General features: G+C 46.0%; 1 long non-coding RNA gene across 6 annotated transcripts in view; it reads right to left on the bottom strand.

Annotated features, from left to right (window-relative positions):
• The window catches only part of LOC146772805 (uncharacterized), a 178,981-nt gene that overhangs the window by 136,166 nt on the left and 15,213 nt on the right, over nucleotides 1–27,602 (bottom strand). Inside the window, exons 3-5 of one of the 6 annotated variants that reach the window (XR_014972032.1) lie at nucleotides 13,799–13,899; nucleotides 9,771–9,900; nucleotides 4,612–7,320 (exon numbers count right to left, since the gene is read on the bottom strand). This is a non-coding gene — a long non-coding RNA (uncharacterized LOC146772805). Of the gene's footprint in view, nucleotides 1–4,611; nucleotides 7,321–9,770; nucleotides 9,901–13,798; nucleotides 13,900–22,980; nucleotides 23,475–25,594; nucleotides 25,635–27,602 lie in introns of those variants that run through there. The other 5 variants (XR_014972034.1, XR_014972033.1, XR_014972037.1 and 2 more) reach the window with 5 other exon arrangements.

The following is a 27,602-nucleotide window of genomic DNA, read 5'->3' as shown; positions in this document are numbered from 1 at the left end:
AAATGGTACCTCACTTGTGTGGGTCAGCCTAGTGCCCGCGACAGGAAACGGCGCAAAACGCAACGTGGACACACCTCAATTTCGCTGCGAAAAATGACCCTTTTTTGGCAAAGTGCCTAGCTGTAGTTTTTGAACCATAGCTCTGCCGGCACCTAGGGAAAACTAGCAAACCTAGACATTTTTGAAAACTAGACACCCAGGGGAATCCAGTATGGGGTGACTTGACTGCCTCCCACCAGGTTCTGTTACCCAGAATCCCTTGTAAACCTAACAAATTGCCAAAAAAACCACATTTTCCCCACATTTCTCTGGTGGAAAGTTCTGGAATCTGTGTGGATCCACAAATTTCCACCCACCCCGCATTCCCCAAAGTCTTCCGAGAAAAATGGTACCTCACTTGTGTGGGTCGACCTAGTGCCCGCGACAGGAAACGGCGCAAAACGTAACGTGGACACACCTCAATTTCACAGCGAAAAAGGACCCTTTTTTGGTAAAGTGCCTAGCTGTAGTTTTTGAACCATAGCTCTGCCGTCACCTAGGGAAACCTAGCAAACCTATACATTTTTGAAAACTAGACAACCAGGGGAATCCAGGATGGGGTGACTTGACTGCCTCTTACCAGGTTCTGTTACCCAGAATCCCTTGTAAACCTAACAAATTGCCAAAAAAAAAACATTTTCTCCACATTTCTCTGATGGAAAGTTCTGGAATCTGCGTGGATCCACAAATTTCCACCAACCCCACGTTCCCCAAAGTCTTCCAGGAAAATGGTACCTCACTTGTGTGGGTCGGCCTAGTGCCCGCGACAGGAAACGGCGCAAAACGCAACGTGGAAACACCTCAATTTTGCTGTGAAAAATGACCCTTTTTTGGCAAAGTGCCTAGCTGTAGTTTTTGAACCATAGCTCTGCCGGCACCTAGGGAAACCTAGCAAACCTATACATTTTTTAAAACTAGACACCCAGGGGAATCCAGGATGGGGTGACTTGACTGCCTCCCACCAGGTTCTGCTACCCAGAATCCCTTGCAAACCTAAAAAATTGCCAAAAAAAACACATTTTCCCTACATTTTTGTGGTGGAAAGTTCTGGAATCTGCGTGGATCCACAAATTTCCATGCACCCCGTGTTCCCCAAAGTCTTCCGATAAAAATGGTACCTCACTTGTGTGGGTCGGCCTAGTGCACGCGACAGGAAACGGCGCAAAACGCATCGTGGACACACCTCAATTACGCAGTGAAAAATGAACCTTTTTTGGCAAAGTGCCTAGCTGTAGTTTTTAAACCCTAGCTCTGCCGGCACCTACGGAAACCTACCAAACCTACACATTTCTGAAAACTAGACACCCGGGGGATTCCGGGAAGGTATGGCTTGCATGGATCCCCCAACGTTTCCTTACCCAGAATGCCCTGCAAACCTCAAATTTAGCTGAAAAAATCACTTTTTTCACACATTTTTGTGTGGGAAAGTTATGGCATCACCGGGCTGATACAAATATCCTACCACCCAGCGTTCCCCCGGCTCTCCTGATAAAAACGGTGCCTCACTCGTGTGGGAGGCCCAAGTACCCGCGACAGGCAAGGGCCCAAAACGTATTGAGGCGACATGAAAATTGCCTACATCAAAACGACCTGGTTTTGCAAGGGGGGTCACCTGGGTTTTTGGCCCAGTGCTCGGCGGCCACCTAGGGGAACCTACCAAACCCACACATTTCTGAAAACTAGACACCCGGGGGATTCCAGGGAGGGATGGCTTGCGTGGATCCCCCAACGTCTCCTTACCCAGAATTCCCTGCAAACCTCAAATTTAGCCCAAAAATTCACCTTTTTCACACATTTTTGTGTGGCAAAGTTGTGGCATCAGCGGGCTGACACAAATTTCCTACCACCCAGCGTTCCCCCAGGTCTCCCGATAAAAACGGTGCCTCACTCGTGTGGGAGGCCCAAGTACCCGCGACAGGCAAGGGCCCACAACGTAGTGAGGCAACATAAAAATTGGCTACCTCAAAACGACCTGGTTTTGCAAGGGGGGGTCACCTGGGTTTTTGGCCCTGTGCTCGGCAGCCACCTAGGGGAACCTACCAAACCCACACATTTCTCAAAACTAAACACCCGGGGGATTCCAGGGAGGTATGACTTGCGTGGATCCCCCAACATTTCCCTACCCAGAATGCCCTGCAAACCTCAAATTTAGCTGAAAAAATCACGTTTTTCACACATTTTTGTGTGGGAAAGTTGTGGCCTCACCGGGCTGACACAAATTTCCTACCACCCAGCGTTCCCCCATGTCTCCCGAGAAAAACGGTGCCTCACTCGTGTGGGAGGCCCAAGTACCCACGACAGACAAGGGCCCAAAACGTATTGAGGCAACATGAAAATTGCCTACCTCAAAACAATCTGGTTTTGCAAGGGGGGTCACCTAGGTTTTTGGCCCGGGGCTCGGCGTCCACCTAGGGGAACCTACCAAACCCACACATTTCTGAAAACTAGACACCCGGGGGATTCCAGGGAGGTATGGTTTGCATGGATCCCCCAACGTTTCCTTACCCAGAATACCCTGCAAACCTCAAATTTAGCTGAAAAAATCACCTTTTTTACACATTTTTGTGTGGGAAAGTTGTGGCATCACCGGGCTGACACAAATTTCCTACCACCCAGCGTTCCCCCGGGTCTCCCGATAAAAACAGGGCCTCCCTCGTGTGGGAGGCCCGAGTACCCACGACAGGCAAGGGCCCAAAACGTATTGAGGCGACATGAAAATTGCCTACCTCAAAACGACCTGGTTTTGCAAGGGGGTCACCTGGGTTTTTGTCCCCGTGCTCGGCGGCCACCTAGGGGAACCTACCAAACCCACACATTTCTGAAAACTAGATACCCGGGGGAATCCAGGGAGGTATGCCCTTTTTGTGTGTTTGTCGGCTGTGTCTTTGTGGTTTGTCTGGTTACATTTAATGAAAGGCATCATTTACCCTTTTTGTGTTCTTGTCGGCTGTGTCTTTGTGGTTTGTCTGGTTACATTTAATGAAACGCATCATTTGCCCTTTTTGTGTGTTTGTGGGCTGTTTTTGTGGTTTGTCTGGTTCCACTGTGCTGCTCCCTTACTGTGATAGATCTTCATTTGCCAAGAGGCCCATCCGCGCGGCAGCCCGTGTGAAGCAGTGACTGGAAGTGGCAATGGAAAAAATGTACTCTGGAAACCCATAATTTGGGGCTCAATGTGTAGCAGTAGAAAGGGGGCGGAGTCACAAGTGGAGGAATCATGAAAAGCGGAGTCTGACAGTCAATATGTAATTAATTTTTTTTTTTTACACTATGCTGCAAAGAAATTGCAAACAAGGAAAAATATGACAATATATTTGATCTGGCTTACTTAATTGCTCACAAAGAGGCAGCATTTCAAAATATCTTACAGGGTTAAGACACCTGCTGCAGAGGTCTTTCTGTGCCAACCATTTATCACGGGATAATAATAATAATAATGATGAGTTATCTCCTGTGGTTAATGAACTTGCTGGATATGACTGAGTGCATTCTAGTTCCATTATGACTCATAAGGTAGCATAGAGGATTAATGTTCCTGCTGCAAACAGATTTCAGATTTGTATCTATGGAGATAGGTAAGTGTGTTATTGCTTTTGACACAGAGATCCTTTTGGTGCTTACAGTTCATAAGTTTCAATCATTGTAATATAGCGTAGTGAGCCATCTTAGAATCTTGGTCAGCGGTAAAATTGGGAATGAGGCAGTCAGTAGCGGTCGTGGAAGGAGTTCGGTGAGGCGGTGAGGCAGTGAGGCAGGGCGGGGGAGGGGCAGGGTGGGAAAATGTAAACACCGGAATATGGATAAACGAAGGTAAGTACACATTTAAATAAATAAAACAAATTTCGTTGCGCGCGCTGCATCGCATTTTGCGATGCAGCGTGTGCAAAGGAATTTGCCCAAAGTGGGACGGGTATGCCCCCACGTGCGTCCCATGCTCACTGTGTCACTGGAACCAAGCTGTACCCTGCTGATGAGCCCATAGCTAGGGCAGAACCGGTTCTGGGTTGCTTGTGTTCCGGTTCAGGGATGATCTGGGCTGGCAGGTCTGACTTGACTGTTCCCATGAGGAGCAGGGTCAAGACTGATATGCATATGGCTGGGTCCAAACTGAGATGGCGATGTGAGCATGATGAACAAAAGAATGTTGGGTTGGGATGTTATCCCAAGCGATTGCCACTGCTTAGACAAATTGCATGCATTACTCACATCACCTTTTGTGTGTTTCAAGTCCAAATTCACCCAAACATGTGGAAAAAATCAAAGGTCACTAAAGAATTTGCACCCTACCCCCTACCACAGGAGTGCTTTGATGACATATTGTTAATGCTCAATACAGTGTCCTTCAGTATGTGGGAATAACATCACTGAGACGACCACTTAAAAATGAAAAACACTCCTCCCCTTAAGAGGGGGAATAAATGTGCCACACCTCCTACCATTGTCTTGTGGATACTAAATAGGAAGTGGAAGGATGCATTAGCACCACCTCCCTCTTTCTCATCTCAGTCCTTGTCTATGAGGAGATAGACAACAGTGCAGAAGACACGGATAGAAGACACATACCTACAGACGTAATGCAGCACAGTGGAAACTTTAATCAAGAGAAACACATTACACAGATATAGCACTGAGTACAGCCATGCTCAAAGCAGCTTGCAAAGGAGGCATCTGAAGTTCATCATGATAAACTAAGGTTTTAGAGGAAGCCCGTGTGGCAGCTTGCACACATCCAGGAAGACTCCAACTCCAAGTCTCACCTTTGGAAGCCTGGTGAAGCCGCCCCGAATGGACGCAGGGAAAGGGATCCCAAACGGAGAGATCAAAGAATGCAACCACTGGCTCATGGTAGCCACAGGAGAATTATGACCCTCCCTGATTGAACACAAAGGTGACAAGGGTATCAGGAACATGAAAAGAAGAATCGAGATACATGCGCACTGTCTGGAAGAATGTAGGCATTGCTGAAGTAATTCAAAGTCACTAAATCTGCTAGTGTAAAGGAGGGGATGATGTTCTGCAGGATGTCCATCTGAAAGGTGGAGGAACACACAAAAACAATTGCATTCTTTACATCAATGACAGGCATTACATAGCCCAGGCTCCAATAATAAAAATTGAGTAAACTTCCTGCCCCGGTGTTGCTGCAGGAATAGATCCACTGCTTGTTTTAGAATTAGGGTTTGAAACCCAAGCTGAAGAACTTTCAGTTTCACAGAATCCAGATCCTAGGGAGTGACAGGAGCTTTGAAGGAGGAGAAAGAGGAGAACATGTGATGGAGTGGCATGATGAACAATGCCCAGGGCTCACTGATTCCAGAAGTTTTGACGCCGGCAGCTGAGGAAATACTTAAGCTAGCCTTCCACTGGAGTTGCTGGAGGTGACACAATAAGGCTGAGGTAGTCTGGAACAATGATGTTCTAAGGCGGGACAGGAATGATCTTAAAAAGAACCAAGTCCTCAACCTTTGCCCTTTAAGAAGCTGTCCCACACCAGCGTAGGCTATGAAGGAAGTTACTTAGGTTAAGCATGCTGTCAGGGTGAGAATGGAAAGGAATGGCCAATTTCTGATCTAAGCACCCTGTTTGGCCGGTTCCTACAGACAAGGTACAAAAAACATTGACCCCTAGAAAGAATGCTTCAAGAAGAAGGGACTTCTGGGTGGGATACAACTTCCAGGTTTGAAGCCTAAAGTTATGTTGAAGCCACAGCTGAAACGGTACCCAAGGAGGTAGCCTTCAGGGTATGTAAGGCGATGGTAGAAGCAAACTGAAGCTGTTTCTCTATAAAGCTGATCTAACAGGCACAGTCTGACTCTTCCTCTATGATTAAAAGAGTGACCAAAATGATTCCATGAGAGGTTGGTCAGTACAGATGGCGTAATGTAGGATTCAAAGAGCCAAAAAAGGCAGCTAAGTGTTCCTGTTTCAAAAATGTTTCCACCTTTTTATCAATGAGGGTCCCTGAAGCAATTACAGAGGATCCACCAAAATAAGAAAGATGTCAGCCCCCCTTCCAAAACATCAGGGAAATTCAGATGAAAGTTCTGAAGAGGATACAGCGCAGACCATAACCATAAGCGAGGTGCTGCAGACTTCTTTAGTTCCTTCCATGATTGTGGTAGGGCCTGGTATGTCCCTTAGTGCAGAGGGAGGCTAGGATCTACAGCAAGAGGTTCTGATCGAAGATGGAAAAAACACCCTCATCAGAGGTAGAGGGCAAAGATGGTTCATGGAAGCCCAAGGTAAAGCGGAGGGTCTCCACAACCTTCGACAATGCCTCAAGCTGAACATACCTCCTCTTAGCTTCCATGCCAGGAGTTTTACCAGTATTTTCAGACAGGAGTGGGAGTCCCCTGCATTACCAGATTCTTCAAAAGGTATCTTAAGGAGCTTCATACCAGGTAAAGAGAGAATTTGATGAGTCAGAGGTGCCAGAGCAGAATTTGTCACTGGATTTTTTTTTTACAAAGATAGCACTGATATACCACTCAATAATGACTGCAGGGCCAAAGGATCAAGAGGAACTGGTTAGGTAGGCTCAGACACAGTCGAAAGAACAGGAGCAAGCCAGAGTAAAGAGCGAGACCCATTATTTATGTCTAGGTTCCCCACAGTCAGGAAGAGGGCTGCTGTTCCATTGAGACAAATTGCGTAGTTTTGAGAAACATTTCCTTGAACTCTGCAACATGATAATATAGGAGACCCTCAAAAATAATGCACTGATGGGAAAGACAAATAGTTCAAGCAATTCCCACAGAGCAAAGCATCAGGGGAGCAAGGGGAGGAGAGGCACTCACTTGCTTTCAAGCCCTTTTAAGAGTGGCTCCACAAAGTTGTCACAGGACATAGAGCACTATTGGCCTCTGTACTTCCAGACCCAGTGCGCGGTTCACAATACCCCCAAAATCCAGAGTTAAAGTGAAGGAGGCCACACTCGCCACCGCAGCCGACCTGCAATACTTAGAAGCTTCATAGAGGACATCCAGCTCACATCTAAATCTCAGGTGGACCTGTTGAGTGCCAACTTCTTTTTACCTGAATGTGAGGTACGTGGCCAAAACACTAATTGTGGAGTGGCCTGAATCTGTAGCCACAGACCCCAGTTGAACTGAAGAAACAGATAGCTATGAGGTGAGGGGCTCACTGAGGCCAAAAGTCATTGTGGGGACACTGTGGCCCAGGAACCAGTCTTCGGAGATCAAAGATGTGGCTGCCACTATTTTGATCCCAGGTGAGAGGGTGGCAAAGCATATTCCACAAGGTGGACCAGATGAGGGCCTCCTAAAAGAAAAAAAAGAAAAGAGTTTATAAGAAAACCGAACCTGGCCATGGGCAGGTAATGTAGCACTGAGGCACCTCACCCAGAACAGACAGTAATCACAGTATGATGGTATGAGGGCTTACACCTCCCTTTAAGGGGAGGGGTCTACCATTTTATATTTTCCAGGACTTAAAGGTGCTTGTCTATGGGAAGGAAAAATATCAAGGTGATGGAAGGAATGCTTGAATTAATCTTAGCCACTGGGGATCACTCTAGGCCACATACCAGACCATTGTTTTTCACCCACTGTGCCATTCTACACGGAGACCCACCTTATGCAAACCAGTCTTGGTCCTACTCCAGTAGGAGCAGGGCAGCCGAAACTGCCTGGCCAGGTCCCCTCCAGGTGGGAGCACAAGAAATGCCAAACTGGTTTTGTCCTACTTAGGTCTCATCAGTGACGGGTAGCTTGAGTTCTATGGCACAGTGAGCACTGGGCCCATGTCTGGGCATACCTGCTGTTTTTAAGGCATGTACCGCAAAAACATCAAGGTGATGGAAGGAATACTGAGCCAATATAGACAAGACCCCCCTTTTTCAAATCAGTCTTGGCCACTGCCAGACTGAACTACCAGGCCAGCTTCCTTCCAATTGGCAAGACAAGCAACCCTAGACCGTTTTCGACCTAGTTAGGTCTCATCTGTAAGGTTTTGCTTTAGTCTTACGACACAGTGAGCACGGGACAAACATCTGGGTATACCCGCCACACTTAGGACATGTACCTCAATAAACATCTAGATGATGGATGCTATGCTTGAATTACCCTCAGGTACTAGCAATTGCTCCTCACCACTTTCCAGACCATGGTTTTTTGCCAATTGTGCCATTTAAGATAGAGACCCACCTTATGCAAATCAGTCCTGGTCCTGCTCCGGTATGAACAGTCTGTCCCAAACTACCTGGCTAAGTCTCCTCCAAATGGGAACACAAGCAAAACCATGCCCATGTCGGCTTACTTAGGTCTCATCAGTGAGATATAGCTTAAGTCCTGTGGTACAGTGGGCACAGACCCATATCTGGGCATACATGTCACTCTTAGGGCATGCACTAAAAAATATCAAGGTGATGGAAGGTGTCTCTGGGGAGGGTCACCTTCACAAATGGGACGTGGAAGAGGGATGCAGTGGTAATTGTGTTTTATATAAGAACTCAAATGCGCATGGGCAGAAACTCTTAATTTCCCTACTGCCTTTCTCACTGTCACTTGGTTTGACCTTGAGTCACACTACTTGAAAAGTAGAGGCATTTTGTTCTCCCTTATTCTGCATGACAATGTTCCACTACACTCACATCTCAGGGAACAAAGAAATGCTCCATGAATAGAGAAATGGTCCATCTCAAACATTGGGGAAAGATTAAAAGCTGTGAAAATCATGACAGCTTCTATTACTGTATATACCCACGCCTAGTCCCATTTCTGTTAGCAGCTCAAGCCTACTTTAGAAACTACAACACACTATACATTTTTTGGAGTGGTAAACAACTGCACATATCTCTCAAGAAATTACAAAATCAGGTTGAATCAGAGCTGGAGAAATTCTCAATCCTACCATAAATATTTTGGGATCAATTAGTCATTGTAATTCTGAAACAATTTTTAATCTATTAGATCAAAACAGCCATGGTGGATCTCAAAGTCTCTCTGTCTCAATACCATGTATAACCTCAAAGTAGTCAACATATATCCAGTATGGAAACTGTTATTGCTGTTTCATGTTTAAAAAAAAACAATGACTTGGTTGAGGTGGATTTCCAAATCCATATATTGTAACCAAAATATTAAAATGGAATTTTATTTAATTAAATTTATACAGTGCTTTAGAAAAACATGTTTTAGTGCTAACAGCAGCTCATGAGAGTAAAATTAGTAGAAACAATAATGACTAGTAATGAGACATAGGTGAATAGAAGGGATACTTAAGGAGAAGAGGAAAGGAGTGAAAATTTGATGTAGATTGGATTGACACGGTAAAGAATTTGTAAAATTTGGAGGCCAGGAAAGAAAAAACGAAAACAAATGTCAGGCAGGAGACAGATAGAAAAAGGCAGAGGGAAGGTGATAGTTGGAACATATAAAGAGGCAAGGAATGAGAAACAGGGAGGGGTAAAACCATGATTACATTTAAAGGCAATAATATGGAAGTGACGGAGAATGTGAAATTGGAAAGGGAGCTAGTGTAGATAGGCCAAAGTTGCTTGCTGAAATGGAGAGTTGTAGTAAGGATATTAATAAAAGAATTCTGTAGCTTGTGTGACAGAGATTTTTCAGTTCTATTAAGGATACAGAGGTGAGGATTATGCTGTCTTTCATCACTTTATCTCAAATAGCAGCCATATAAAAGATTCATAAACATTCAACAAACTACCCTTCCCATAACACCAGGGAAAGTTAAAAAAAAAACACATTAACCATGTCCAATCCATAGGAAGTACCAGTACTAGCATGTAGTTCTTCCTCTCTGTTTCCTATCCTGTTTTTTCTTCATGCAACGAAAATCATCTCAACCTTCTCTGTTACTACGGTTTGGAAGATTAGTCACCTAGAAAGGCAAAAGATGTAATAACTAAGGAAATAAGTATCCATTAAATGTTCCTTTTCCGTACAACAATAACCATAATTATGTACCATTTTGTTAAACTTTTGAACAATGCAGAACTATCACAACATCTTCCCTTTAAATGTGAAAATAAGAGTATCAGTAGTACTTACTAAGTACCTACCACTAAGAAAATGAATACTTGATCATTGGGTGGGAGAAGCAGATTTCCGATCCTTGGGTTGGATAATCCTCGCCTCCGTGTCCTTAATAGAATTGAAAATTCTCTGTCACGTAAGATTGGGAATTTATCATTCTATGACAGGACCGGTGCCGAGGGTTATGCTGGTATAAAGCTAACTCACCACCTATGAGGCAATGTCAATTACCGGTTTAAGTAAAACCTCTTGAAAGTGGAATCAGATGACCAATCAGCTGCATTGACTATATCTTCCAGGCATGCACCCAGCATAAATGCTTTTGATGTCATGGTCTCTCACTAAATGTGCACCAAACATTTGAGTATCTATGCCCCTGTGGTCGGGAACCCTCTGCCGTCCGTTACTCCCTCCCCTCCTTGTCTTTAAAGTAGTCCCAGATGGTGTATGTTTTGCGTTCTTGTTTAATTACGGGTTCAAGAAATTAGTCAATAGGTAGTCAATAGTGTGTGACAACAACACAGGTGTGGGGTCCTCCACGTCCGACTCCTCGTCTCTCTCTTGCTCTGCTCCCAGCTCCGTTTTGGGATAGGCGAGCGTGGACCCAAAATAAAACAAAGAGAACAATACTGGGTTTAGGCTTCTATAAGTCTGAAGCAAAATATACAGGGGGGGCAAGTGTACCGTCACCAGTCCCTAGTGTTTGTGCCTAACGTGTGGGGAGAAACAAGTGGTGACCTTTAGTGACGTCCCCTTAGACGAGCCCACAGCCCCTGAACAAGCCCCGAGTGCGCTGTTGGTACTTGCCTCCTTCCACGACCCTCCAGGGCCGTGGTGTTGGGAGACCAAGCCTCCTTATCGTCGGGGAGTGCAGTGGTCCCGGGGGCAGTGCTCCTGGAGCGGTTTTCCCTCGTTGTCTCCCTGGTGCTGGGCTCTTGGTCGACTCCTCCAGCTTCCAGCTCCTCTGCTTCTCCCTCCGTTCTCCTCATGGTCGGGTTCCTCCGTTCCTCCTGTTCTGCTCCGGTCGCGTCCTCCTCCTGCTCCGATCCTCCTGGACACCATTTCCCCTGCGTTTCGAGACTCTTAACCGTCTCGTTCGCGCAGTCTCGTTCAGACGCTAGAGCGTCAACTCTGCTTCCGGTTTGCGCTTCGGCGGCGGCCATCTTGGAATAGTCGGCGCCGCTTTCGAGGGGGACCTCGTCACATTGCCCTCCCCTACGGAGTGGGCGTTCGGGCCACTCCAAGACTGGGAACCTGGAGAGGTAGTCCACGTTGGTTTGAAGTTTTCCTGGAACGTGTATGGCCTCAAAGGTGAAGGGCTGCAATGCAAGGAATCATCGTAAGACTTTAGGATTAGTGTCTTTATGTAAAGAGAGCCAGGTAAGAGGGGCATGATCAGTAAGAACAAGAAAGGAACGTCCCAAGAGGTAGTACTGCAGTGCCTCCATGGCCCATTTGAGTGCTAGGCACTCTTTCTCTATTGTCGCATATCGAGTCTCTCTGGGAAATAGTTTCCTGCTGAGATAGAGGACGGGGTGTAGGTCTCCCAAGAAGGTGTTTCCCTGTGTGTGTTTTTGTGAGCAGATCGGTGAGGGGACTGGCTATTTCTGAGAAACGTGGGATAAACCTTCTATAATACCCCACTAACCCAAGGAAGGAACGGACGTCTTTCTTGCAGGAGGGTCTGGGTATTCTAGTAATAGCCTCTATCTTGCTGACTTGGGGTCTTATCTGACCTTTACTGATGGTATACCATAGGTATTCTATGCAGTCGGTTCCAAACGTGGTTTTTGGGGGGATTGAGAGGGAGACCGGCTTGTTGTAAGGACTGTAGCACCGCTTCCAAGTGTCTTCGGTGGGTATTCCAGTCTGGACTGTAGACGACGATGTCGTCCAGATAGGCAACTGCAAATTGGAGATGTGGGGCCAGTAGGGTGTCCATTAGTCACTGAAAAGTAGCGGGGGCCCCATGCAGGCTGAAAGGCAGGACTTTAAAGTGATATAGACCCATGGGAGTTGAGAAGGCTGTTTTTTCCTTGGCGGAAGAGGTGAGGGGAATCTGCCAGTAGCCTTTGGTTAAGTCTATAGTCGTCATTACTCTAGCGTCGCCTAGCCGTTCGATTAACTCGTCTACCCTGGTCATTGGGTAGGCATCAAATTTGGACACTGCGTTCACCTGATGAAAGTCTATGCAAAATCTGATGCTCCCATCAGGTTTTGGGACGAGAACGACTGGAGACGACCAGGCGCTGTGGGAAGGTTCGATTATATCGGCTTCCAGCATCGCCCGTACCTCCTGATCGACCGCTATTCTTCTAGCTTCCGGGATGCGATACAGCTTTAATTTGATTGGTTGGTTGGTTGGTTTTTGTGATGATGCCGTGTTCTACCAGAGTGGTTCTCCCAGGATCCCCTGACAGGACTGTGGCATATTTTGCGCATAGTTCCAACATCTGTTGTTTTTGTTTGGGAGTTACTTGTGGTCCTAATTGAATTGGGGTATCCTCCTGCCCTCCCTGGGGAATGTAGGATACCTCTATGGGTTTGTTTACAGTAATGTAGCATATTGATACGTCGGCATTCGGCACATCGGGAAGGGGCCCCTCCCAGGCTTTAAGCAGATTGACGTGGTATATCTGTCCTTCGTTCTTTTTATGTGGGACGTCTACTCGGGACGTAACAGGAGTTACTTTCCTCAATATCTTGTAGGGTCCCTGCCAGGTGGTCAACAGTTTTTTATCTGAGCTAGGTAGAAGAATGAGTACCTGATCTCCTATCATGAACTCCCTAAGCTTTGATTGACGGTCGTATTGCCGTTTTTGCCTAGTTTGAGCCTTCTCCATGTTTGCATGCACCTCCTCCCACAGGGAAGACAACGTGTCTTTTAGACTAGCTGAATACTGAAGTAGAGGTCTACCCTCGTCTTCCTCTTCTGTCCATTTTTCTACAGCCATGTCAAGGAGCGTTCGGGGTTGTCGCCCGAACAAGAGTTCAAAGGGCGAAAAACCTGTTGATGTTTGCTCGTGTGTCCTGATGGCGAATAGGACCAGGGGGAGTCGCCTGTCCCAATCCCTCCCTGCTTTGTCTATACACTTTTTTAGGATGGTCTTGATCGTGCGGTTGTATCTTTCAACCAACCCATCTGTTTGTGGGTGGTAGGCTGAGGTGCGTATCTGCTTTACCTTGAGGATGTCACATATTTGTCTCATTAATCGGGACATAAACGGGGTACCCTGGTCTGTTAGTAATTCCTGAGGGAATCCTACTCGAGAAAAAAACATGACCATGGCATGTGCTACGGCTGAGGTGGTTATTGAGGAAAGGGGTATGGCTTCTGGGTATCTGGTAGCGTAGTCTACCAGAACAAGGATGTACTGGTGGCCCCGAGCAGAGGGGATTAAGGGGGCCACCAAGTCCATTCCTACCCTTTTGAAGGGGACGTCTATGATGGGGAGGGGTTGAAGAGGCGCTTTGGGAAGTACTGGTGTGTTGACCAATTGACACCGGGGACAGTGGGTGCAATACCTGGCTACTTCCTGATATATCCCCGGCCAATAGAATTTAGGCAACAAATATTTCAGGGTGTGCTCCTTGCCATAATGTCCGCCCCCAGTCTGGCTATGGGCCAATGATAGCACCTGTTCCCTAGAAGCTCTTGGAACCAACAACTGTTCTTTTCTTTTGTCTCCCTCACGTGAAACCCTGTATAAAAGACCCTTTTTCACACAGAAAAAGGGGCCTACCTGTTCCGGTTGGTCTTCTTGCACCTGGTTCCAAGCATTGAGTAGCGTGGTATCGTCCCTTTGGGCAGCCCGGAAGCTTAGTCCTGACTCCTGTGAAGTGTCTGGGGAGGAAAAAATAGTCGTGGGTAAGAGGGGTTCTGACCGTAGATACATAGCTGTTGTTGTTGTAGTACTTTATTCGACATTGACAAGAATGTCATAAAAGTTCAGCACAATGTATATAAAAGACAGTTTAAAACAAACCATACTACAACAAACGACTTCAATTCATACAAAGTTAAAAAAGATAAAAGAGTTCATATATGCTCATATTATGTTCACATGTCCTCTAACATTAGTAATGTAGACAGAATAGGTTGCGAATTCAAGTAGGTGGATGTTGTACTTATAAATGATGCACCTTGAGCAACCTACGTCTTAACCTCCAGGCCCAACCCAGGTACTTGGCGGTCCCACAGATTATACTTGGGACAGATGTTTCATATGTCAAAATGCGCAGTGCCACCCTTGCAGACCTTATACCCAGATTTTTGCAGACAGGTTTGAGCCACCTTAATCTAGGTTGCCTGTACGCCTGGCAGGCAAACATAAATTGGCCAATGGACTCTGTGGGCGAGGCACAACCAGGGCAACCTGTTGGGTACGTATTTACCTTGTTCCAACTGGATTGGAAATCATGAAGAGGGAGGGTACCATACCGGAGTTTGAGATACAGTAATCTGTCATGGGGCGATTCGATAAAATCCAAAAAGGGCTCCAATTTGGGAGCTGGTTTCATGTCCAGAAAACGCACAGTGAGGACACCATCCTGACTTCTTAAGTTTTCGACTATAACATGATCCCAATAAAGTTTTTTTAGTATTAGTTTGGGGGGTGGGACCTGGGTCACCCATGCTTCTTCCAAACCGATCTTCTGCAGTTGTTTTTTCAAGTTCATTACCCAGGGGATCTTATGGTCTGCACCCAGATTTAATAACTCATCCAGGGCTGAGGCATAGTGGTGGAGTGCGGGGGACCTTCTGATCCTCGACCAGAATAAAATAGGACGCAGCCTGGCCACGTTACTGATGTTATGTCTGCCAAAGTCGCTACGAAGTGGAGCTAGTGGGGTAGACAGGGGGAGAGAGGCTAGGTCTCTGAGGAACTTGTTCTCAGATCTAAGTAACTCTGACAAGTTTTCAAAACCCCACAGTTCCGCCCCGTAGAGGGCTGATGACAGTGCCTTCCCCTCGTAAACCTTAACGGCCGCCGCTATTGGCCTACTATGTGAGAGCCTCTGATGTTTCAATATTGCGCCTGCAGCTCTTTTGTGGGCAAGGAGCATTTTAGAAAGATGGGGGGCCCATTTGAGCTTGCTATTAACCCTCACTCCAAGGTAATCAAAAGCGTCCACTAGCTCAAGTGTAGTGCCGTTGAGGTGGATGTTATTCCTAAAAATTTTTGAGGGAGAGAGCGCCATCAACTTAGTTTTTGATGTATTTATTTTCAGCCCCCTGGTGTCGCAAAACTGGGAAAAACGGGACAACAGTGTTTGTAAGCCCATGGGGCTTTTCGAAATCAAGAGAGTATCATCAGCGAAGAGCAGGGTAGATATTTTTTCCCCGCACAGGGTTGGGGCGTCGACCCTGTCGCCTCTCAAATAGTCTGCCACACCATTTATATAGAGAGAGAACAGGGTCGGGGCCAAGACACAACCCTGCCGCACTCCTTTCTCGACTGAAATACTCTCTGTAAGTTGTCCCTGCGGACCCCACCTGACTTTGGCGAAGTTACCTACGTGGAGGCGTTTGAGGAGGTTCAGGGTTAGGGGAGGGATACCCAGGTCAAGTAGTACCTGCCACAGCTGTGATCGTGGGACCAGGTCAAAGGCTGTTTTTAAATCAATAAATGCCAAATAAAGGCTGCCTTTTTCGATGACCACAGATTTCCAATAGATGGTACAAAATCTGAAGACCTGGTCACTAGTACCTACTCCCTCCCTGAAGCCCACCTGCAGGTGACTCAAGATACCCTCCTCATCTCATTGTTAAAGACACATCTGTTTCCCTAGTTCCCACGCCCTCCCCGTGAAATCAGCCTCGGCTCTCAGGTTTTACTGTTTTAGGGTTCTCTAGCGCTGGGATACCTCCGGGTGACTATGCGCTTTATAAAAATAAATAATAATAATAATAATAATAATAATAATCTATCCAGGCCTTAATCCTGGTTAGGAGGACTCTGCCAACCACTTTTTGAATTACATCGATTAAACTAATCGGTCTGTAGTTGGCAGGGTACCCTCTATCACCTTTCTTATATATGGCCACCACCTCCGCCCCCTTCCAGGAGTCCGGAATTGGACAACCTAGGGCTAAGTTTTTAAGAAACCGAAGGATAAATTCAGCCCAGAGATCTTTTTCATGGAGCAGTAGGTCACCTGGGAGTCCATCGAGGCCAGCTGCTTTTCCCGGGGCAATCGTGTTTATTGCAGAGATAACCTCAATCAGAGCAAAATCGGGCTCCTGCTCGCAGGATTCCGGGTACTCTGATTCAGGCTCCTGCTCCCCGTGGCCCGCTCTATCCCAAGATGAATAAAGGTTTGAAAAGTGTGAATACCATTGGGATCCCGTTATATGGTTTGGGATTGGATCAGCCCCTCCCCTCATGCCAGTATTTACGAGATTCCAGAAAGGGATGAGTCTTTAAGCAGGGCTGCGGCCTTTAAGTCTTGCCAATGGGATTCATCCCACAAGCGCTTTGCCGACCTTATAGTGTTGTAATACATTTTCCGGGCGTTAGTAATGGCTAATTGGTCCTTGGATTTAATGGCTAGGGATAGCGACTGTCTCATGGCCCTACAGTCTTGTGAAAACCAAGGGTTTTCTGATTTTGGGGGGTGCCGCTTTGAATCCCACTTCGCCTGTGTCACAAAAAAATTCCCAATCCTTCCTATCGTTTGTTGGTAGATTTCTAGGAAGTCATCGGTGGGGAGGGCCTTCGAGTGGCGACTAGTGAGTGAGTCCATTGCTGCGATACTATCTTCGACTAAGGATCTGATTTTACCCAGGTCCATCTCGCGCTTTGCCACCCTAGGCCACTTGAGTCGTCTATTGCAGTTTGTGAGGGCGACCTCTCTAGCCCCGGACCTCTGTTCAATCGGGTGCTCGGTAGGAATAGTGGCCAGGCCCCTCCTGAGTTGCAAAAACAGAGGGTTGTGGTCGCTCTCAGGCCTATCGACCACTGTCATATCAATCAAGTCTGACCAGATCTCAATGCTCAGAAGGATGTAATCGATACGTGAAGGGGCTCTAGTTCTCATAAAAGTAGGGGCACCTAGGCCATCTGAATGGGTTCGGCCATTTGTTGCCCTCAAGTTAAACTCCAGGGTAAGAGCGTTGATTTGCACTGCTCTTTTGGACCAATTCTTCAGTGGTGGGAGAGTTAGCTGGGGTATGCCCTGTTTAGAGTCAATATCACCAGTACCCAGAATGTCATCGCTGTTCAGGGGCTCAAAAGTGCAGTTTAGGTCCCCGGCAACTATGACACCCGCCTTGGGGGAGATTGCAGAGAGTTCAAACTCAAGAGCTGAGACAATTGGACTTACTTGTCCACCAGGAGTACCCCTAGCATAAATGTTAAAAACTTCAAGGGAAAGTTGATGGGCTGCCCCTTTGATGGAAATATGCAGGAGGTCCTGGGATGTAGTTGGGTGCCACTTAACTGTCCAGTTCAAACTAATATTGATCCAAATTAAAAGACCCCCAGAGGGTCGACCTCGCGTAGACCTAGTCGCTGGAACGGAAAAAGAAGAGAACCCTAATCTATGCAGAGGGACCAAACTCCAGGTTTCCTGAAAGAGGATAACATCGAACTTATCAATGAAGTCACTCCAAGCAGGGTCTGTGAGGTTCCTCCTTAAGCCTGCAGTGTTCCATGATAGCAACTTAATAGCACCCATGGAAGATGGCGTGGGGGGGGTCCCTGTGACTGCAGGTATAATGACTTGAGAGCTCACATCTGTTGCCAAACTATCGGCAGCTTTACCCCGAACATTTGAGGGCGGATAGAGCGATGGAGTGCTATTCGCGGATGGGCCCATGGCAAGGTGGAGTGAGGGCGTATATAGTGGAGGAGCTATAATTGCATTAGGTAGTCAATCAACTTGCCTTAGACCAGAGTCCTCACCCTCCCTCTGGGAATTCCAAACAGGAAGCTTACGAATCTGAATAGAAGAATGAGCTGGTGGTGAAGTTCTATACTCAAGCAGGAGTAGATTTTCAGCTAAGACAGGATCCCTGAAAGTGATCTCTATGCAATCAGTACCGGCATCCGCCCGGGAAAGCCTCCTTACCCTTACAATATCCTCTCTAATGATGGATCTACATCCTCTTACGTATCTCAACCAGTGTATAACTTTGTTGTGCAGGGATTCGCTGCCCTCAGAAACATAGCGAGATCTCAATTTTGGTGCATGGGTCATGAAAACAGGGAAACCCCTGCACACGGGATGGAGGTTTGGCAAGGGAGGTAGAAAATGAGATGCAGAGTTGTCTCGGCTAGATATAGGAGGGCTGAGAGGGCGTCTAGAGAGAGGAGCTACAGTGGTTATTCTTGATAGTACAGGGCTTCTCAGCGGATCTAAATTTAGCTTAGACTGGTCATTTTCTCTAGAGATGTTCCCCTTATTATGCGGGCCCATGTTTGCATTACCAACGTTAATTTTTAAGGGAAGTGTCTCTGATGGGTCGGACTTCTTCGTAGGCAAGACTGACTCAGGAACAGATGGAGAGACCAAGGAGGTGGATGGAGAGGCCTTATGCCTAATAAGACTCTCCAGCCTCTTGCCAAGTTCAGCCACCAACTCCTCCAATCTCACTACTCTGCCATATAACACTGAGAAGTTATCGACAGCAGAGCAAGTAGAAGTCGAAGAGTCTTTTGTAGGTCCGGCGGCCTGGCTAGATGGATAAAAAAGGTCAGGGTCGAGGGAGGCGAACCTGTTGGTGCATAGTAGGGCTTGAAGAGCAGTGTCCGAGTTTGCAGGAAGTGCTTCTGAAGTGTTCTGGGTAGGGGTAGTCGTGGATTGTGAAGAAGTATGTTGTAAAACAAAGGTGGAAGTATCGGAGGCGGAGTCGGACCTTTGTTGTTTTGTTGAGCAATGAGCAAGAAACATAGTTGGTATTGTGGCATTTATCTTAGGGGCAACTTTAGCTGCCTGATTACCCGCTTGCTCATCGAGCAGCGTGTCCTCACAATCATGCACTATCTCCTCTATTCTGGTAAGGACACAGTTTACGGCGGCATGACTGTTCTTCTTGGACTTTTTCACCTTTTTACCAGTACTAGTCTGCCCTCCCTCAGCGGCTTTCCTTTTACCCATAGCTTTCTCCCAACAGCGATGATACAAGACAAGCTGTGTGACAACGACCAAGTGAATAGCAGGAAGCAATATCGCAATCTACAACAGCAAGCCAGTTACAGCCCAGGTTTTCTGTAAAGAGGATTTGGCGTAACACAGTACCTTGTCGTTGGGGTGTAATGATGATGGCAATGTGGACACAAAGGGTGGATGGCCCAGCCCGGCCTCCGACGGCCTCAGACGGCCCGCCCTTTGCCCGGGCTTAGCCCGGCGCCACCCGCGCGCGATCCCGCGACGCGGGGAATGCGGTCGTTTTTTTAGCGCGCCTCCGGGCGCTAGAGAGATGACGCTGTGTCCGGTGTGGGCCCGGGACGTCTGGGTACTGTGGTCCACACTCACCCTCCCTCCACGCAGAGGCCACGAGGATCGAAAACGCGGCGGCGGGAGGGGGGGGGGATCAGTGCAGCAGCTGGAGGGCAGCGCAAAGCAAGGTCAGCCAGGTATGACCAGGGGCAGCCGAGGGCAACAACAGGAAAGACACATAGCTCTTTCCCTTCTTTTTTCCTTGCGGGTCTTTGGTGTTTTTGGGAACGTTTCTTCTATCTCTTCTGTAAAAAAAGGGGCACTATCTAACCAAAGGGCAGGAGGGGATGACGTGGCGTAGGCCTGTAGATAGTCATGGAACCTAGGAAGGTCTGTTCCCAGCAGGACCGTCTCAGGGAGATGTGGCACAACCCCTACCTTCCGTAGTTGGGACTCTCCCTCTATATCCAATAACACTTCTGCCAAGGGATACAGTTTTTTGTCCCCGTGGACACATGTTACTTGTACACGTTCATCCTCTAGCAAATTGGGAATCTCGTATCAGGGACCTATCCACTACTGTGTGATGGCACCCTGTGTCCAGAAAGGCTAAAACCGGCTTCCCGTTCACATAGATCTGCTTTCTATACCTTTCAGGGGGCTTTCCGGTCACCAACACCCTCCCTCGGGAATACCCCTCCTCCATAGGCCCTTGCAGGGGAAGACGCAAGCGGCAGTTACGGGCTATGTGTCCCCATTCTGCACAGTGGAAACACTGTGGTCCCGTTAAGGGGGAATGTGGAAGGGGTGGTCGAGGTTGGGGTCCTGGAAAGGGGTTTGGTTTGTGTTCGACAGGGAGGGGACTGGGCCTAGTGGGTGTTCGTGGGAATCCCGCCGGGGTTTTGTGAGACGAAGTTTTGAACTCCGGAGAGCGGTGGAATGCACAGGCTAAGTCTACTGCAAGGGTCACAGTCAAGTTAGGATGTTGCTTGATCCATGCTCTGGTGCTGAATGGTAGGGCCTCCAAGTACTGTTCGAGGTACACTTTTTCAGTCAGTTCATCCACAGACGAGATGGTAGGTTGTAACCAGCGGTTACCTAAGTCCCTTATCCGGTAATACAATGCCCTGGGATTATCACCCGCTGTCCATTTTTCTTTTCGAAAGCGTGACCTATAATATTCCTGGTCGCACCCTAAGCGTTCCAGGATGGCCTTTTTTATGTCTGTATAGCTCGTAACCCCTGCCGGATTGGCGGCCTGATACGCTGCCTGTAATTCGCCTGATAGAAGGGGCGCGATATATCGACCCCATCTTTCTGGGGGACAGGTGGCTGTGGAGGCTACTCTTTCGAAATTAACGAAAAAATAATCCGGGTCGTCCCCTGGCTGAAATTTGTGAAGGACCGACCCCGGTACATTCGGTTAGACACGGACGCTAGATATAGCGTCAGTCAGGTGAAGAACTGCGGTGTCCTGGACTGTTTGGTTGGACGTGAGGAGAGCCGCTTGATCCCTTAAGGCTGCCTGCAAAGCCTCCCTCTCTTTTTGAGCCTGCTTGGTTTGCTCCTCGAATACCAACTGTAAATGGCGCTGCCCTTCTGCTAGCTGAGTGATAATAGCTTCCATGACGGGGTTCTGTCTCTTTCCAGACTCCTCTCCCACTTCTGACAGCACTGTAGTCGGGAACCCTCGGCCGTCCATTACTCCCTCCCCTCCTTGTCTTTAAAGTAGTCCCAGACGGTGTATGTTTTGCGTTCTTGTTTATTTACGGGTTCGAGAAATTAGTCAATAGGTAGTCAATAGTGCGTGACAACAACACAGGTGTGGGGTCCTCCACGTCCGACTCCTCCTCTCTCTCTTGCTCTGCTCCCAGCTCCGTTTTGTGATAGGCGAGCGTGGACCCAAAATAAAACAAAGAGAACAATATTGGGTTTAGGCTTCTATAAGTCTGAAGCAAAATATACAGGGGGGGGCAAGTGTACCGTCACCAGTCCCTAGTGTTTGTGCCTAACGTGTGGGGAGAAACAAGTGGTGATCTTTAGTGACGTCCCCTTAGACGAGCCTACAGCCCCTGAACAAGCTCCGAGTGTGCTGTTGGTACTTGCCTCCGTCCACGACCCTCCAGGGCCGTGGTGTTCGGAAACTAAGCCTCCTTCTCGTCGGGGAGTGCAGTGGTCCCGGGGCAGTGCTCCTGGAGCTGTTTTCCCTCGTTGTCTCCCTGGTGCTGGGCTCTTGGTCGACTCCTCCAGCTTCCAACTCCTCTGCTTCTCCCTCCGTTCTCCTCGTGGTTGGGTTCCTCCGTTCCTCCTGTTCTGCTCCGGTCGCGTCCTACTCCTGCTCCGATCCTCCTGGACACCATTTCCCCTGCGTTTCGAGACTCTTAACCGTCTCGTTCGCACGGTCTCGTCCAGACGCTAGAGCGTCAACTCCGCTTCCGTTTGCGCTTCGGCGGCGGCCATCTTGGAATGGTTGGCGCTGCTTTCGAGGGGGACCTCGTCACAGCCCCCTTCCTACATCACCCCCCTGACCTAACGGGCAGTGGTGGGGGAGGAGACCACTTGAAACGGTTTCCTTAAAGAAATAAGAAATTGTTTCTCTCCTGAAGGTCTGAGTTCTTCTGTCATAGCCTCATACGCTTTAATGACCCACAGATAATTTGCGATTATCATTAAAAGATGGGTAAAATGTCACCTTAGTATTAGTCTTCGCCCGTCTGGATTTGTGGAATGTGACCCCTTCTGGGGTAATAACTCTGCCTGTGATGTCAAGAGCTCTAACACCTGAGACTCTTCTGCTGGACACCAAGCAGAGTAGCACTGCCAACTTACCTGAAAACTCCTTTCTTGACAGGTACTTATTGCCTTTCCATGATAGGAATAGATTTAGGACTCAGTTTATCTCCCACAGGGAAGAATACTGTGGCTCCGGTGAGGCCGACAGTATGATGCAGCTCATTAGTTTTCGTACAAGAGGATGCTACCCCACTGGGAGACCTTCAGTGGGGTCAAGGTCAGCCGATATGGCTGACCTTAAGGAATTTATCGACCTGTAAGCCATCCGTGTTAATGCCACCTCAGATAGAAAGTTTAACACATGACAACATCTTACCCCACGGGATTCAAGTCCCTCTGCATACACCAACCCAACTATCTTGTCTAAGTGGATTTGTAGCGTCTAGCGGTGGAAAATGCCCATAACTTTGCAAGGAGTGTCTGAGCCTGTTCCAAAAGTCCTGGGATCTGCCATAGTCTCCTGTAATCCTCCACACTATGAGTTACAAGTTGCCTTCTCGTACAAGTTGGTGAGGATTATATTTGAACAAGCTTAGGGTAGGGGCTATAGCAATCCGCACCTGACAGATATAGTATTTTAAGTGAAGCGTGTCAGTGCAAAGAACCAAGGAGCACTTACTTCTATACTCCTCACTAAGGAATAAATTCCTATAAACACATGAAGCATAAGGGTTCAGCACTTTGCAATGTAATCACATAATAAAGTTCAAGGCAGTCAGCACGTGAATAGAGATCCAAAGCCCGGTTATTTTCTCTTTTTTGTTCAAAGGACGTTCTTTATTAAATTTTCATAAAAATCACAAGAGATCATAGCCGACGCGTTTCGTCTCACACTGAGACTTCTTCAGGGCTTATTTAAGTACAGAAGACACATTTCAGAAATCACGACAGAATCTCATAGTTTCCAGGATTAGAGGATTTTTTTACACAATGCTTGAGTCCATGATTACGGCTTGGTGACCGGCAGTACATTCACTCGTCAGTTACTTTACTGGGAAAGTGTTGTTGTTCTTGATGCCATAGGATATTCCCTTTCTTGCTTATTTCCTGATCTCCTGACTAGTCTGGCTGGTGGTGGTGTCCGCTTGGTTTCATGGTCTGTCGGGGGCTTGTCACAGCAACATCTGCTCCAGAAACCAAAAAGTCTCAGTGGTGCTACACCTATTTTCAACGGGGCTACATTGTGTACTCTCCTGTGGTACTCCTCTTGCCTTACAGATGGTCCAATGGCCTACCAAACTTCTGCCAACAAAATATCATGGAATTACAAAAGCTGAATTAATAGGAGCAGATATTGTCTAATGCACCTAATATTCCAGAAATGCTAGGTCAATATACTTTGACTACTTACATAGGACCAACATTCTAACCAAAAGAGTTATTAAGGTTCACTAGAATGCACAGTCGAGTTGCTGTTAATGCAATGGGATAGGTGCAGATTTCATTCACATTACATGGACATGCGGTAACCTGAAAACATACTACGAAAGAATTATACATTTAGCTAGCAATGCAACAGATAGAAACATGTATCGTAATGTAGAAGTATACCTATTAGATGCCTACCTGCAGACACAGGAAAACCTTTTTTTATGCAGATTATTAGTCGTGCCCCGTTCTACCCCTTCCTATATCGTTCACAAAGAATTAGCAGTCCCTTATCTAGAGGGTGGCCTGCAGACAAGACCCATCATACTCTGGCACAACATATGGAGCAAGGACGGTACTAAATTTACCTAGGAGATGATAATAGACTGTCTCATCTTCGAACATAAAACTAGAATAAGTTGGTTGGCTTATATAAATAGTCTGCTAAAGGAGGTGGATGGGAATTTAAGCATTGATAAGCCGGAGGGACTTTTACAATTCAGTAAGTAAGATTTAAAGTTGGTTTTAAGGGAGAAAGGGATCATTGATAGATAAAAGATAGAGTGTGCTAAACTGACTGCGTCAATGTACCTCTCAGGCCCTATACAATCAAATGCTCAGAGCTACCTCATTTTAGTAACAAATATTCAACATAGATTTTATTTAACAAGATTGCGAATGGGCACATTGCACTTTTTGGTGGCCTTTCCCGAGATGGGCTTGTACTCCCAAAACCTACGCAAATGCCCATGGATGGTAATTCCAATCAGACTACACTTCATTTTTTAAATGTTTGTAACTTCTATAGAAATTTGAGGAAATTAATATTATGGCCATTGCTTTTAAAAGAGAAATGTATTTATTATAAAGATGCTTTTAACTTTACTCTTGATCTGAACAATGTGAATTTATGCCATGGAGTTTCTATCTATGTCTCATATGCCATTCAAAGAAGAAAACAGCTGCTGTATCTGGACATTTTAAGATATAAAAATGAATAGCCCTTTCATTATCACTCATCTGATGTTTTATAATGCCTTATAACCTGATGATCGTTGAGTTAATGCCAGCTTGGTATCTGGCGGCCTACTTGAGTATAACTGACTTTTAACGTTATGTGGTCACTTTAATCTATTTTATATAGAATTTTAAGATCTTTTGTAATTTTATTTATGTGATTCTTTTATGAATATTTTATCAGAATAAATATTGATTTGATAGATGCTTACCAACACCACAAAAAACAGAGTCACTAACACTTTCATATACCTGGCATTTGTCTTAGAAAAAAGGCAGATTGCAGATGGGAATCAAACTTTATAGTTTTGTATTATTTTATTTCCATATTCAACTTTGACTCTGGCATTGGTGAACTGACATAAATGTGACCTAAATACAAGCAGAATTATACTTACCATGTTAATTGTAAGACCTATAAAAATATGCTTAAAAACACAGATTGCAATGTCTTGGAAAAGCAGAGTTGCACCACGTGTCCTTAAATGACAGTAGGAAGTACTGAAATGAGCATACTGTGAAACAACGCCCCTCCACATAGAAATGGAAAGGGGACTGAGAATGCCTGAGTTTGCACAAGCCTGGGATAGGATAATAGCTGAGTTTAGAGGCAACAACAGTATGGGTGAATAAACTGCTTATTGCATCAATAGCACAAGGGAAGGGGTTGGGTGGAAGCAGGGGGAACACAGTTTGAAGAACCCCGTCAGGAACTAAAACAGTTGTGTCACACCCCAGAGATGTGTTTGCTCCCAAGTTGGATGCGGTGCTCAAATGTCATAAAATTATTTTCGGTGATAAGAAGAAGAGACTAGGGACCAAATAGAATTGTTAATGAATTTGTTTAACTTTTTTGATTGTTTTTGTTTTGGAGATACAAGCCTCTAGGGGAGAAGAACCACGACAACCTCAGCGTAGTGGAAAACTCTAAGAAAAGGGCATTGATGTAGGAATAGAGATGTTTTAAATGTAACAACCTACATATTCCTTGCATTTGTAGTATGTTCTTAAAGCAATCTGCAAAATAAGAAAAACATGATGTTAAAAAATGTATCACAAAAGCAAGAAGGCCCCATAGTGTAAAACAATCTGTTTACCGCTGTATCATATTCTCTTCTTCTCCCCCAAACTACTGCTTTACTATGATCAGTTCACCATCCACCACATCACACGCTCCCAACTTGAGGTTTTGGTTGAAGAAACTCTGCTCACCACCTAAACGAACAACCCCTCAAACTCCAACTAATAGACTTGATCTTTTCTACTTCTTTCCAGACAGAAAAATCAAACAACTACCTGGGAGAAAGTTCTCTGCTCACCAGAGCCTTTTTCTCTTTTTTTAATAACAAAATGGTAGAGTAGCAGGTCCAACATGGTACCCATTTATCAAAGTCTTCTGCCTTCAGAGCAACCATTGCATTTATGGATGCTTGGAAAGCACTAAGATTCCTGCCTGGCAGGCAGGGAACAGACTGTTTATTTCCTTCTGTCTCAAAACTGAGAAAATTATTATTGAGTGGTGATTATGATAAATGTTCTTTGAATAGCAGGGGTATACATTCCAGGTGGTGCAGTTGAATTATACATGGTATGAAATACCTGCTGCCATACATTAAAAGGATACTGAAAATCACTGAGTAGTTCCTTTATAAGGTCATGGAACCTCATGGTAACTTGCAATATCCTTTTAACAAGGGTACTTTATTCCTTATAATACATGGTGATGCAGGGTCATTCTTCCCACAAACCACAGAAATCCTTGGTGTCATCCTCCATCATATGACAGAGAGAGTATGGTTGCAGATATGAAGAATAAACTTAAATCTGTATTGTGAAACTGAACACACTGAAAAGCAGTTAGTAATTTGTTGCAAAATTATATTGAAATCTGTTTAATGTAAGTCAGGTTAAAATATCCTGTAGCAATCTCTTTCCTATTATGGCTAGTAGTGCAAAAACATATTTGCATAAATAATCGCCTTTCTGCTGCTAACTGATCATATTATAAAAATGGAACAGAAGAATAAAAAGAAAGTTCATATTTGTTCTTCTTTAAAATGCATCTGCAATGATGCTCTGTGGCCTGCCCTTCATCTTGGCTGCTGTTTGCCAGCAAGCATTGCGATGTCAGAATTTAATTTTCATAACTTATTACAGTGGAGAAGTTACATCATTTCTTTATTACAGATCACTAGAGATATCACAACTCAATTGTAACACATACATCACGAACACACTTTTATACAGAGGTTGCAGGCACCCATGTGCTAATCCTATCAGTCTCATTAGGTAGACACACAAATTGGTTAGGCTGACAAACAAATGTTTCCACAAAATGTGTTCATAACAAGGGTAAGGAAGGTTTTCATGGTGGCGTCCCATTGATGATTGTGGCAAGCATTTCCATTTTGAGCAACAATGAGTCCAAATACAGTGACACCCCCAAAATGAGGGTCAAGTTTATGTGCTATTCGTCTACAGCCAGATCATTAAGTACCAGCAAGTGGTGGTTTTCTTTCTACAGGCAATACTTGGCTTGCCAACACTCCAAGTTATAGTTTTAAAAATGATAACCCACTACTTCCACCAGACAGGTGTAATCCCAGAATCTGTTGAGTAGTAATGCAGCATTGAATTGCCATCTTAGAAAAAAAATATACCAGCCATTTGTTTACATTTTGCTGTTCTGGATTACCAAAGTTGGGGTATGTGAAATTGAAAAAGAAACGCAATGCCAGATAGGTGAGTAGAATTGCTTCTTTTTTTTAGCTACCATGAAGAGCCATCGTGAAATGACCGCCAGCTCACCTGCCGGTTGATGCAACTGCCTCCAATCCCCTTGCACCTACTGTGGAATCACTCCATTCAAGAATTCCATGGAAGGCTCTGACACAACATATCCCGCCCCTTTATAATGAACAGCATTAGAAAGTATTACTCTCCAGTAATAACAAAAAATGGTTTATAAATCCACATGACTTATGA

Source organism: Triturus cristatus, chromosome 12 (assembly GCF_964204655.1).
Source record: "Triturus cristatus chromosome 12, aTriCri1.1, whole genome shotgun sequence".
Classification (NCBI taxonomy): Eukaryota; Metazoa; Chordata; class Amphibia; order Caudata; family Salamandridae; genus Triturus; species Triturus cristatus.
The sequence above is the reverse complement of the archived record's forward strand: the minus strand, read 5'-3'. Positions and strand labels throughout refer to the sequence as shown.